We start from the raw sequence: 12863 nt of genomic DNA, 5'->3' as shown, positions 1-12863 counted from the left end.
ATTTGGTAATCCATTATACAGAATAAATCACTTCCATAAACAATCGAAACGTAAGTTCATTAAATTTTGAAGTTGAATTTCGACGACCTCATTAAATTATTTTATGTGCTTTTAAATATTCTATATCGCATTTTCAAATTTGTTTATGATAATTTTGTTTATCGTCAAAATTCTATTATTTTAGCATCAATGATACTACAAATAGGATATATGACGAGCATTTTTGATGAGATAGGAAAATTTTGTTTTGTTTTTGTTTTCCTAGAATTTTTTGAATTGATAAGGTTGAGTTTGTAGTAGATTGAGTACGCATAAGAGTATTATTTTTGGTGTAAATTGAGGAAAATTTTGTATGAATTTAAAGGATTTTTTGAATTTCTTTCCAGAGCTCGAAGTCAAGTTCAGTCGACTCAAGCCGACTTCAAGTGTGTCGACTTCAAGCTCTGGTTTTTTCATAGCTAGTCTTCGAATAAAGCAATAATTTCAGAGAAATTTGATTGAAATATGAATTACCTTAAAGATTTACATAAAAATAATAACGAACTTTTCAAAATTGAATTTTAACGGCCATTGAATATTTGAATTATCTTAAACCTTACAAATATAATCATCAAAACCTTACACAATTGTATGGTTTCAGTAAAAAATAAATAAAAACGCGTGAGTTGATAAAATTGTAAAAAAAGCTAATTATAGACAGAAATAGGTGTGTTAACGTTACAAAGGAATAAATATTCAATATAAATAGTCATAATACATTGAATTACAGGATTTAGAACATAGTAAGTATTGAAAATTAAGGAAATATTGAATTAAATGTAAAAATTTGTTAGATTTTCTTATTCAATCTCAAAGAATCTAACTGAAAAATTGATAATTGGCAATATTTTAAGCATGCACACTCCCCTTGGAAGCAATGCAGAGATGGCTGTACAGAGAAGCTGACAGTGTAAAATGAAAACTAGATTTTTACAAACTCGATGACAACCTGCAGCAGAGTCAGATGGAAAGCAGTTTGTTGTAACCTAGGTTCCACAAATGAGCATGGTCACAGCTTAATAAGGTACGTAACAAGTGAATGACCTTTCTGTGCACTCTTCATAAGACAAAACAACTCTATATTAACAATAATCATCATAATTAAGCAAAACGTTCACTTAGTATACAACTCAATTTATAAAAACTCATAAGCATCATCACCTTACACTAAAAAAGATATAAAGCAGAGATTTTTCACACACAGAATTTTTTCCCGAAAAAAAAGAGAAAACTGTACACAAGCGAATGAAAATCGTGATGATGACATGAGATAACGAGCATCATGAATGAGGATGATGCAAAGGAAAGAGAAAGAGTGAGAATAAAATTGCATTTACCTAATGGATTTTTCCTTTAAAATCGCAGTCTGTTCCTGTCTGATCTCTATGCATATATGAACACAACACATCTACACATATACATACACACTCAGTTGGTGAATGGAAATATCATTAAAAATCATAAATTGCATTTTCCACTCTACGTGAAATGGTTGTTGATGCTGTTTTATTCAGTTTTTTTTTCTCCTCTTTCCTTTCCTTTCCATCTTCTTTCATGTATTTTTTATAAATAAATATTTTTAAATCATAGTTGTGATGATACTGTTGGAAAATTGCATAAAATAACACAACAGGACGCTCGTTGAAAGCTTCACTTTTTTTTATTTTTATTTTTATGACATAAATGCAGTTTATTTTGAATGCTGCAGAAATACTTATTGACATAATTGGAAGCTTAAAGTTGTAGAAAATGAAATTGATTGAAATTTTAATGAGATTTTTCTTTTTTTGTGATTATTTTGCTGGACAATTGGATAATCAAGAGAATTTTCAACTTTTATTCATCTCATTTTATTTGTTTGGGTTAAATTGATTGGAAATGATTGGATGTTGAGTGCATTTTGTGTAGGGTATGAACACATTTGGTTAGTTTTGTGATTACAAAGTTTTAATTCAATGTTTAGAGAATTTGGAACGATCTGGGAATCTAGTCTTGATCTAGTCAGAGGAGTTTCTTGATTGTGGTTCTTGGGATCGTCCGAATTTGCTATAAGCAAACCCAACATTTCGGATGATTTTTTAAATAACCTGTGATGTACAACCATGTGTGTCGTGCCACAATTATGTCAAATCGAGGAACGGAGAAGTTTAAATGTTGCTCACCACTGCTACAAGCGTACACTCTAGTATGTCATATCTTTAAGCTTGAGATGAACAACCTATCGGGTCACGGCACGATAATATATTAATTGAGAACCGGAGAATTTTAAAGGATGCTAATCAAGACAAAGCCTTTCAGCAATTTCTTTGCCTAGGCACTGCCTAATAGCACATATCGGATAATTGATCAAAAAATTATGAGGTTTGACTAGGCATAGACACAAGCTATGCTTGACTGTCTACTTGTCCAGATCGTGACACATGCCTGTTTTGCAAACTTGCCGTCATGACAACGAGGTGGCAGTATAACTTTGAATCAAAAGACACCAACTTGATAAAAACAAAATTTGCCAATTAGATGCCATGTGGTCCTAACTATAATGCCTCGTCTCTCGAAATGGGTACAACATTTCAATGTGTGCTGTTCGATTTGGGGCGGATTCGATTTAAATCCAACACGGTACAAGTAAAAGTGTAGTCTGAACCTGAATTTTTCTGAATACGCCCATATATACCAGCGTGACTATGACTTGGTATCGAATTTGATTTTAATCCAAAACCATGTAAGCAGAGGCAAAGCCTGAACCCCAAATCCCAATCCTACTTCCCTTCCTGAATATACCCCTGCATGTCATAGCCACGTCCATCTCCTGCCGGATTTTAAATCGATTAACCAACTTGTACCATTCAGGATCATCCCCAACATTTTCAATCAGCCAATTCACCTGCCATTCACCTTTCCATCATCACTCAATCAGCTTTTTTTTTAAAAACACAAAATCCCATTTCATAATGACGCATTGATTCAATTAACAGTATAAAAAAAATTGTATCATATCACATCAAGCATAATCCCCTTGTAGCACTCTCATAATGTGAAAAGCGGAAAATTAATTATTTTTTTCTTCACTTTCAAGCTCCATTCGTGGAATTAAAAAAAAAATGTAATTTTTTTATATTTATTCATCCATTGCTCTTCATCTCCACTTTACTCAACTCAACTCACTTGATTATCTGTGAGATTTTTTTTTTAAATCTTTATTCTTCCATAAATGCACTTCGTAATGAGGAATTATGCAATTGTGGATGATATTTGATGGTATATTTATGCGAGGCTGTCAAATAACAAGTCAGAATTAAGTGAAAAATTCGAGTATTTTTGAAGAACAAGTTTGAAATTAAATTTGATTTTGGGGTGGATAGAGCGCATTTTTTGTAGTTTAACTTGTTAAGATATAAAAATTTGGTATCTTAAGGGTGGGGTTGTGTACATTTTGACCTTATTCGTCATACGGTCTTCCGGATCTATACAGAGTCATGAGCTTCTACTCTACATGTAGGGCTCTTCTATGGGCTTCTACTCTATTAGGTCAGGGTCAGTAGGGATTCTACCCTATCATGTTAGGGTCGGTAGAGCTTCTACCCTACCATGTCAGGGTCAATAGAGCTTCTACCCTACCATGTCAGGGTCTGTAGGGATTGTACCCTATCACGTCAGGGTCAGATGGATTCTACCCTACCATGTCAGGGTCAATAGAGCTTCTACCCTATCATGTTAGGATCAGTAAGGCTTCAACCCTACCTTGACAGGGTCGGTAGGGCTTCTATCTTTCCATGTCATGATCTGTAGGGCTTCTACCCTCCCAAGGGGTTTATCTCGAAAAACCCTTGCAAATTGATGAATTTTGTGTGGATAAGAGGTCTAGGATGACCCTGTCTCCTGGATACACCCCTGACAGCATCTTTCCCAAAATAGATAGAAAAATCTTAAATCTCACTTAATTTAACACAAGTTTGTCTTCATTTTTCATCAAAATTTTCATTTCATCCCCATTACATTCTCATATGCTTGCATGATGATAATAATAAAAAAAAAAGTTGAAGACAATGAATGTCTTAATTTATGTAGCGATGTAATTTATATAAATTTTGTAATCCATCATCGTCATGTTTCATTCAATTCTATAGAGAAGGATACACGACAGCAACATGAGAAAGAGAGCGACTGAATGTGAATGAAGAGAGGCGGAAAGACGATGAATGGCGCCTGCAATTTATGCAAACTTCATTCTATCAGCGTCTACTGTTTATTTTTCATTTATTCTTAACTATATAAGTCTTTAAATCGTCTAGATTAAATAGATTCATGTGTTATGTTTTGATGTCTTTTATTAAATTTATTTTTTAATGTCTGTCTTGATGATGTCTTGTGTCGTTTTAGTGGAAATGATGTAGATGTTCTAGAAAATAATTGTTGAAATTTTTAAAAATTTTATGACCGTTAATTTTTCAAAAATTTTATAACCGTTAATTTTTCAAATAATTTTGTGACCGTTAATTTTTCAAATAATTTAGTGACCATTAATTTTTCAAATATTTAATAACCGTTAATTTTTCAAATTTTGTGACCGTTAATTTTTCAAAAATTTAATAATCGTTAATTTTTCAAATTTTTATTTATGATGATTATGGCCTAAAATTATAGAAATCTCAAAATCCCCCTACAACTTCTCATTATGCTAATTCTAATGGGCAATCCCATAACTACATAATATAATTAACACTTCCTATTACACCTTAACACCATTAAATTTAAAGAATAAATTAAAATTAATTTTAATTTCATTATAAAAAGTCTCACTTGAAGCACAAACATACGAAAAACTAATTTTATGAGATTTCCAACACTTTTCATAATGTAAACTTTATTAAGCTTCAGGCGTTTCTCATTATGTATTATGCAATTATAAAATGTAAATTTATTTGAACAATGAAATTAGATTTATATCACATTATAATATAAGGATTTTTGGATGTAAAATTGAGATAAAAAAATCTATAAACGTCAAAGCCTGGGATATGATAAAAAGAAGAATTTATTCAATGTAATGCAGGGGTGCGCAACCTGTGTGCCGTGGGCCACTTTTGTGAATACGTTCAGAACATTACATGAACCATACGCCGTGTGCGGTTTTGGTCGAGGCTCACTACCAATGAAAGGGGGTTGGAGGGCATTGAGGGCACGGACTCTCATTACCACCCCCCTCCCCCTCTGAGAATTAAAAAACCGTCTGTTTTGTAACGGTTTTTTTATTTTTAAATTTTTTTAAAAAATTCTCAAAAATCGATCGGGTTTCCCTTCTAAAGTTTCCGACTACGTCCCTGCCACCAACGTATACCAAAGGTTGCCCACCCCTGAACCAACATGATAAATGAAATTCACCTGGTACCAATCAATAAATTTGATTTATTTTACTATTGACAGCTTAATTAGAATGAAGGAATTGGATGTAAGGGTGAGCACTCTTTTTATTCTCACATATTGTGCTGTATATGTTGAAAAATTAGAACAAATTAATGAAAATTTCACTGCAGAAAGGTCAACTAATGACATCAAATCAATTTATACGATCGGATGGATCGGATGAGAATTTGCGATTGATTGCCACCATGGCATCACAAGTGTAGCAGAAATATCAGAAAAAAGCGAGGGGCGAAATGAAAGAGATGAGATGAAAAAAAAAATGTTTCAAGTACAGGAAGTGGAAAAAAAATGTTTCATTTTGAAAAATTAGGTGATACTTCTCGTACAGTGAAAATTACTCAATCAAATGGAGGAATTGATTAAAGGTTATTTATCATCGTGACTTTATGCATTGGATGTTAAAGAGATTTTCAGATTTTCGGTCTCTTATTTATTGATATTTGGCACAGTAATTGGGATATATATATTTTGAATTTTTTGTGCTTGTTGAGATGCTTTATTGAGAGTTTATTGGAGAGATTTTGGAATGTTTTGAGGTTATTTCTGTATATGTAGCTAGTTGGTCAAGGTTAAACTAGAATTGTATTTAATTATATGCACATCGAGAGCTCTGAGTGACTTTCTTAATAGCAAAAGAAGGATTTCTATGATATAAGTGAGCTGAAATGGCTTAGTAAAGGCTTTGTGACTGAGGAACTAATCATAGTGGTGATTAGGTTCCTTTCAAGGGTCTTTTTGGATAGGGGAAGGGGAGGGACAGTTGTAAAGTTCACCTACCAAAGTTCGTACGAAATTTTTTATTTGCTTGAATTTCACCTACCAAATGCCAGCTTCACTTCTAATTTGTCTCCCACAATTTTTAATGCACCATTCAAGTGGAGCAATAAGCTACTTGCTGGGGGTTGATCACTTGCAAGGAGGTCACTTGCTTTGTTAAACGTACACATCTACTGGATGTGGATTACTAGTTGGGACATCTTGGGCTCACATTGTAAAACGGTTAATCCTTGGGTTACTTGCAATGAGTTAAATGGCACATATTCTTGAGTCATTTTTTGGACGTGGAATACGTCTGGAAAGGGGAGGGGATGCCTTGGTCAATCCTTCCTCCTTCTTCAAGTTGGTAAAGATGTACCAACCAAAAAATCCAAAATCCCAATTCTTGCATTTCAGTTAGAAAATTAATTAAATGGAAGGGTAACCCCTTCATATTATAGAAGGGCAGTACTAGTAAGGTACTCATTAAAGGCAATTTTAATAGATCGTAAAAATTATGTGTGAATTTTGGATTTTCTGAAAAAACCTTAACAAATTGAAGAATTAATTCCAAAAGGATGGTCGAGCGGGAGTTTTGACCTCCAATTAACTCAACCCCATTTCCTCTCCCCTGAACACACCCCTGTTCAGTATTAATTAGAAAAACTCCGATTCAAACTTCAAAAATTATACTTTTCTAAAAAAAAAGTCCATAAACCATTACATTCTCGTTATAAAATTCATTCCCTACATTCTCATCATTCACTCAAAAAAAATCTAATAAAATTCCAAACAAGCTACAAAAGTGTCACATTTTTTCTAGCCATGAACGACATTCCAACACACCTTAACAACACCTTATATCTCACATTTATGAAAATTTATCAAAACACAACTTTGTTGCATGCAAAATAAATTCACAACAAAAGGAATATATTCATTTCATACAGTATGACATGTATGCATGTCCCCCCGTATCTTGGGTAGTGTGAACGAGTATACAAGTGCTCGTTGTCAGAACTGCTGAGAGCAATAAAATGATTGCTTGTCACCTCACTATTGACTTTTACGTATAGCATGAAAATTTCACATATATACACATAAATTCCGTGTAGGGAAGGAAGTACTTTGCTATTATGAGTAATTTAACTTTATTTATGCATATCAATTATGAATGGAAGTTTTGAGACTTGAGGGGTGCAAAAAATATGCGAGACATGTAATTTTTTTATAATGAAAAGTAAATAAACTCTATTTAGGAGTTCAGCAATTGAAGGAGTTCTTTTGATTGTCGATACATAAAAGAGAGTTTCAGACGACAACTCGTGCGAAATGGAAAATGCGAGAATTATTAAATGAGGAAATTTTGTTGACTCTTTATTGCTTTGCTTTGATATTTCTTTAAAGAGTTTTTATATGAATGTTATGGAATATGAAAGAGAAATGGATACAGAAGGCGAGAGGATGACATTTATGAGATTCTCGAACATCTGAAAACCTGGCAATATAATTTTAAAAATCGAGTAGATCTGAGACCTGAGACCTGAGAACCTGAGAACCTGAGACCTGAGAACCTGAGAACCTGAGAACCTGAGACCTAAAACCTGACTTGTAACTACAGAAATACAACAAAAACTTCGAGTTTTTGTGAATCGCTGCTATAGACGGATTCTCAGAATCTAGTGGACTGGTGATTTTGGCCGTCAAATCAATTATTGCTACAAAATGCTAGTCAGGAAGACTTGAATCGGGAAGTACTCAAGCAAAAGTATCACTGGAAAGGTCACACGCTTCGAAAACGAAACACTAGAGAAAGTGTCGTAAGTGGGATGGAAACGATTATGACAGCGAAAAAGTGGCAATGATCAAGTTGGTTAGGAAGTTAGGCAATCTACTCAAAAGTCAAAAGTTCGATTCCAGGGAAAGTCTGTTTGAATTCGGATGCTTTTTCGATGTTCTAATCACATACCAACTCGGTTTGCGCGATTCGTGAAAATTGTGGCTAGGTATGTTGCATAGAATGGTATACCCTTTATGATCATTTGGGAAATCCATTCTCATAATTTCATCTTCAACAAGGCAACAAACAAGTCAACATCTTGAAGTGCTCATCGCATCAAAATCCTAAAAGTCAATGGCTTGGTCTCTGTTTTACAGCGTTTGGGTGGAATCCACAATGAAAAAGGCATCCGGGTGCTCTAAAAGCAACATGACGTAGAACAGTGATGCAGGAATGTCGATATCACAAATCTTCAATTCATTAGCTTCAAATTCCAGATGCAATCTTAAATCAATTCATAGAAAAAAATCTTCTTTATCCATTGAAAATCAGCTAATCCAATTTTACGAGCATCCCATACTCATACAAAAAACTTTTTTTTTTTTGTTCTATTCATTCCGTTGTGATTTTCAAAATCCCACCATATCGTAAGATTGAATAAATTGAGATAAGAATTTCTACATCTATCCGATGATGCACAAAAGTTAAAGGAACATGTTTTTCAATTTTTCTTTACATTGCTCGCTGCTTGTCATATCTTCATTCGATTATATATTTTTTCTGTTTCTATGTTCCAATTTTCCATCCTTCCTTCTACTATTCATGCTTCCTTATGATCCCATGAGTAGTGATTTGTGTCAATGTATTGGAATGGCGTCGATAAATATTTGATTACGTATTCAGGAAGCGACATGTCTCATTGATTTTTTCCACTCTATCTGGCAAAGAATGAATTTTTTTTTTATTATTATTATTTTGAAGCACTTTACCTTTCAAATGATATGTTGGAGATTGGAATTTTTTATTTTATTTTATTTTGCCATTCCTGCATGAAAATTGGATGTGATTTTTCAAGCAAACGATGTCGCATGTTGTTGCATGCTTTTAAGTTATTCGATTTGTTTATTGGATATTCAAGTGAGTTTCTAGTGAGTTAATGAATTTAGAGTGACTTTGCTAGCATGTAATGGTAATGGGATTTGATAATATTGTTGGGTTTTATGAGGCGTGTTATGGGAAATTGTTGGAGTTGTGTGCAGGTGCATGGAGTGAGGTATGGTGTGGAAAATATTGAGAAACTTACACATTCATATTTTTTTTAAAATCTTTAAATTGTTTAAAAAAGCTCACATTAATCAAAAATTAAAATTGTTTCAAAAAGCTCAAATTAATTCAAAAAGCTCAAATTGTTTTAAAAAGTTCAAATTTTTTCAAAAAGCTCAAATTAATTCAAAAAGCTAAAATTGTTTCAAAAAGCTCAAATTGTTTCAAAAAGTTCAAATTGTTTCAAAAAGCTCAAATTGTTTCAAAAAAGCTCAAACATTTCAAAAAGCTCAAACTGTTTTAAAAAGCTCAAATTGTCCAAATAAATTCAAATTGTTTCAAAAGGTCAAATTGTTCGAAAAAGCTCATAAAATTTAAAAACGTTTAAATGCTTTACAAAAGCTCAAATTCACTCAAATGTTAGGAGCTTCGTAAAACAGTCTAAAAGCTCCAAAAGCTCTAATAATTTTTAAATAGAATGCTAAAAATAAAAAAGCTCAACTTATTCCAAAATAACAAAAAGTTCAAAACAATTAAATTTTCTTCAAATGTTCAATTAAATTCGCAACATTAAAATTATTTCAAAATTCTTTATTTTCACAAATAAAAAAGAGCTTTTTTTTCAGTACTTAAATTTTCCCATAAAACTCAACTCGAAAAGAAAATATTAAGAAAGAAAATGAAAAGATTAAGATAAGAACAGAGAAATTTTTTTATATGTTTGTGAGAGAAGCAATATAAGGTACACAGGCAGCACATATGTGCTGAATTTTCGACACATTCATGTGCACTGAATGATTTAATTGAATTCTTGTCGAAAAGGAGCGATGATGATGAAGAGATGATAAGCGCCGAACGAGAATTTTTGCAGACTTAAATTCTTTAAGAAAATATTTTTTTTTTGTATGTGCTTTTTTTAAAGCTTATGCTGAACATTTTTTATGTTCATTCCTTTAAATCAGTGGTGGGCAACCTTTTATCTTTCTTGGCACATTTTGGTAGTATGCCTCGACCAAAACCATACGTCATGTACGGTTCATAGTCATTTTTGGCAGCATACTACTGGACCGCGTCACACAGGTTGTCCACAACTGTTTTTAAATAAATGAAATTCTAGTAAAAGTTTTTTTTTAACAAAAATGTTGACGTAATGTTGTCGGCAGTGATTAAGGCTTAAAGCTTTAAAGAGATTCTTTTGTGTTCACAATAATCGTCTTAAATTTGTTTTCCGGAATCATTCTCATTATTGTCTTGAGTTGTAGGCGTTAGAGGGGGTATAGAAGACAATTTAAAGTATTTTTATAAACTATGAAGATAATCAAGTCGCTGTCAAACATTAAAGATGTAGAAAGAGGAGTTAATGAACTTTTGTGAGAGAATATGGTGTCGTCCACTTATTAAGTATGTGTTTTAAGAAGTAGACTAAGGATCAAACTCTGCACAGTTGTATGGCCCATGGGATATGCCAATTAAAAGTATCTTGATACAATTTACATGTTGCCAATACACAAAATTAATTAGTGTCATTAGAAACAGTAAAAAAGCATCCAAATCTGACTAGACTTCTCAGGGATCGAACCCGGGTTTTATGGTCGGTAAGCCGACACTCTAGACTACGCCACTGCTGCTTTTTCGCTGCCTCGTGGGTTTGTGACTTTGTACTCGTTAATAGATTTTGTAACAGGGTATTTTTTTTTTCGTTAGCAAGGGCAGTTCACTTACTACCCAAAATCGACTTTTGACACCTTCCCTCTCAGTCATCCCCCACCAACTTTTCCACACTGACCCTTCTCCCCCTATTTTTTCGGTAATTTAGCCAGCAACTCCCAATTGCAATAAAATCTAATTTTTCAATAAAATTCAATCTTCAAAAGCTATTAAAACAATCAATTCTATATTTAAAAGATTAATAAATTTAATAAAATTGTTATAAATAAGTTCCAAATCTCTAAAATTGCTCTAAATCCAACACCCCCAACCCACTCTCATCAAATGCCTACAAATGATGCACGTCATAATTAAACAGCCCATTTTAAAATTAATTCACAATATATTTTTTTGCACAACCCACACAAATGATTAAGGCAAAGAAAATAAGAAAATTTGCATAATATCTACAAAGGTATAATCTAAGCTGAGGCATCAACCTTAATATGCACATTGTAAAAGCTTCTTATTTACATAAATGTTTCATAATTTCACTTTTGAGTCACACCTTTGATTCCATCATGAATAATAATTAATTATTAATTAATTTTAATGTAAGCGAAATTTAATATTAAAAATGAAGCTTTTTGAGTGAATCATCAAAGGACGTTTATGCATGAGGATGGGATGAGCAAAAAAGAGAATAAAAATTAGAGATGAATAAAAAAAAATTCAATTTCATCATCATCTGAATTAACATCACGTCCCTATCGCATTACACAAATGATGATGCTTGGTAAGAAAGTAATATTAATAAACCCTTGGAGACAATTTGTTGAATTTTTCTTTTATCTTTTTTTGTTGCTGTTTTGGGAATTGGGAGATGCTTTCGATGCATATTGATGCAGTTTTCACAACCGAGAGCTGTGCATCCAAAAGCTTAAATGCTTGAATTTAAAATATTTTTTCAAAAACCGTTGAAATTTGAATTGAAAATTGTTGAAATTTGAATTTTACAAAACCGTTGAAATTTGAATTTTACAAAACTGTTAAAATTTGAAATTTACAAAACTGTTAAAATTTGAATTTTACAAAAACCGTTGAAATTTGAATTTTACAAAAATCGTTGAAATTTGAATTTTACAAAACCGTTAAATTTAAAATTAAAAAACCGTTGAAATTAACAAAAATTTTGAAATTAAATTTTATAAAACCGTTTGAATTTTAGAAATTTTACAAAATCGTTGAAATTTGAAAAAATTACAAAAATTAAGATTTGAATTTTACAAAACCGTTAAAATTTGTGTTTTACAAATCCTTTAAAATTTGAATTTTACAAAGTTGCCGAACTTTTAATTTTGCACCTGCTTTTAAGAATAATAACCTAAAATAAATTTCCATCCAACATCACCCTCCCAAAACTTATTCAAATTAATACATCCAAAAAAAAATCCTTACAAAATCTTCGTAACAAATTATGACAATGACAGAAATTATGCATGCTTGTCCTTCAACTCTCGACTATTTTATGAAAGCATCAACATAAAGGACGATGATAAAGAGAAATAAAGACAGAGAGAGAACAAGCATGTATGCATAATTCATCAGTTTTAGACGAAAGAGATCATGGAAAATTGAATAATTTGCATAACTTTCTATTTGTTAAAGAGTTTTATTTGAAGTGGGGTATGAGGGGGGAGGGAGGGGTGTAGCTAAGGGGGTCACCCTCTGAGAATTTTAAAATCTTTTTTTTTGTATATTTTTTTTTATTTTAAAATTTATTTGCTTTGCTAAAATTTTGAAAACTAGGTTACACCCCCTTCTCCCCCAAAATATTTTCTGGCAATGCCCCTGATGAAGGGAGGGGGTGATGGAGGCTAGAAGGGGTTACAACATTGTAGTACTGATGGTCTCCTCATGCATGCATAATAGTACATAAAACTATCCACAATAA

The sequence above is a fragment of the Chironomus tepperi genome, unplaced genomic scaffold (assembly GCF_022539635.2).
Source record: "Chironomus tepperi strain 1889 unplaced genomic scaffold, CSIRO-AGI_Ctep_v1 contig_262, whole genome shotgun sequence".
In the NCBI taxonomy this organism is placed as follows: domain Eukaryota; kingdom Metazoa; phylum Arthropoda; class Insecta; order Diptera; family Chironomidae; genus Chironomus; species Chironomus tepperi.
Note: the sequence above shows the minus strand (reverse complement) of the source record.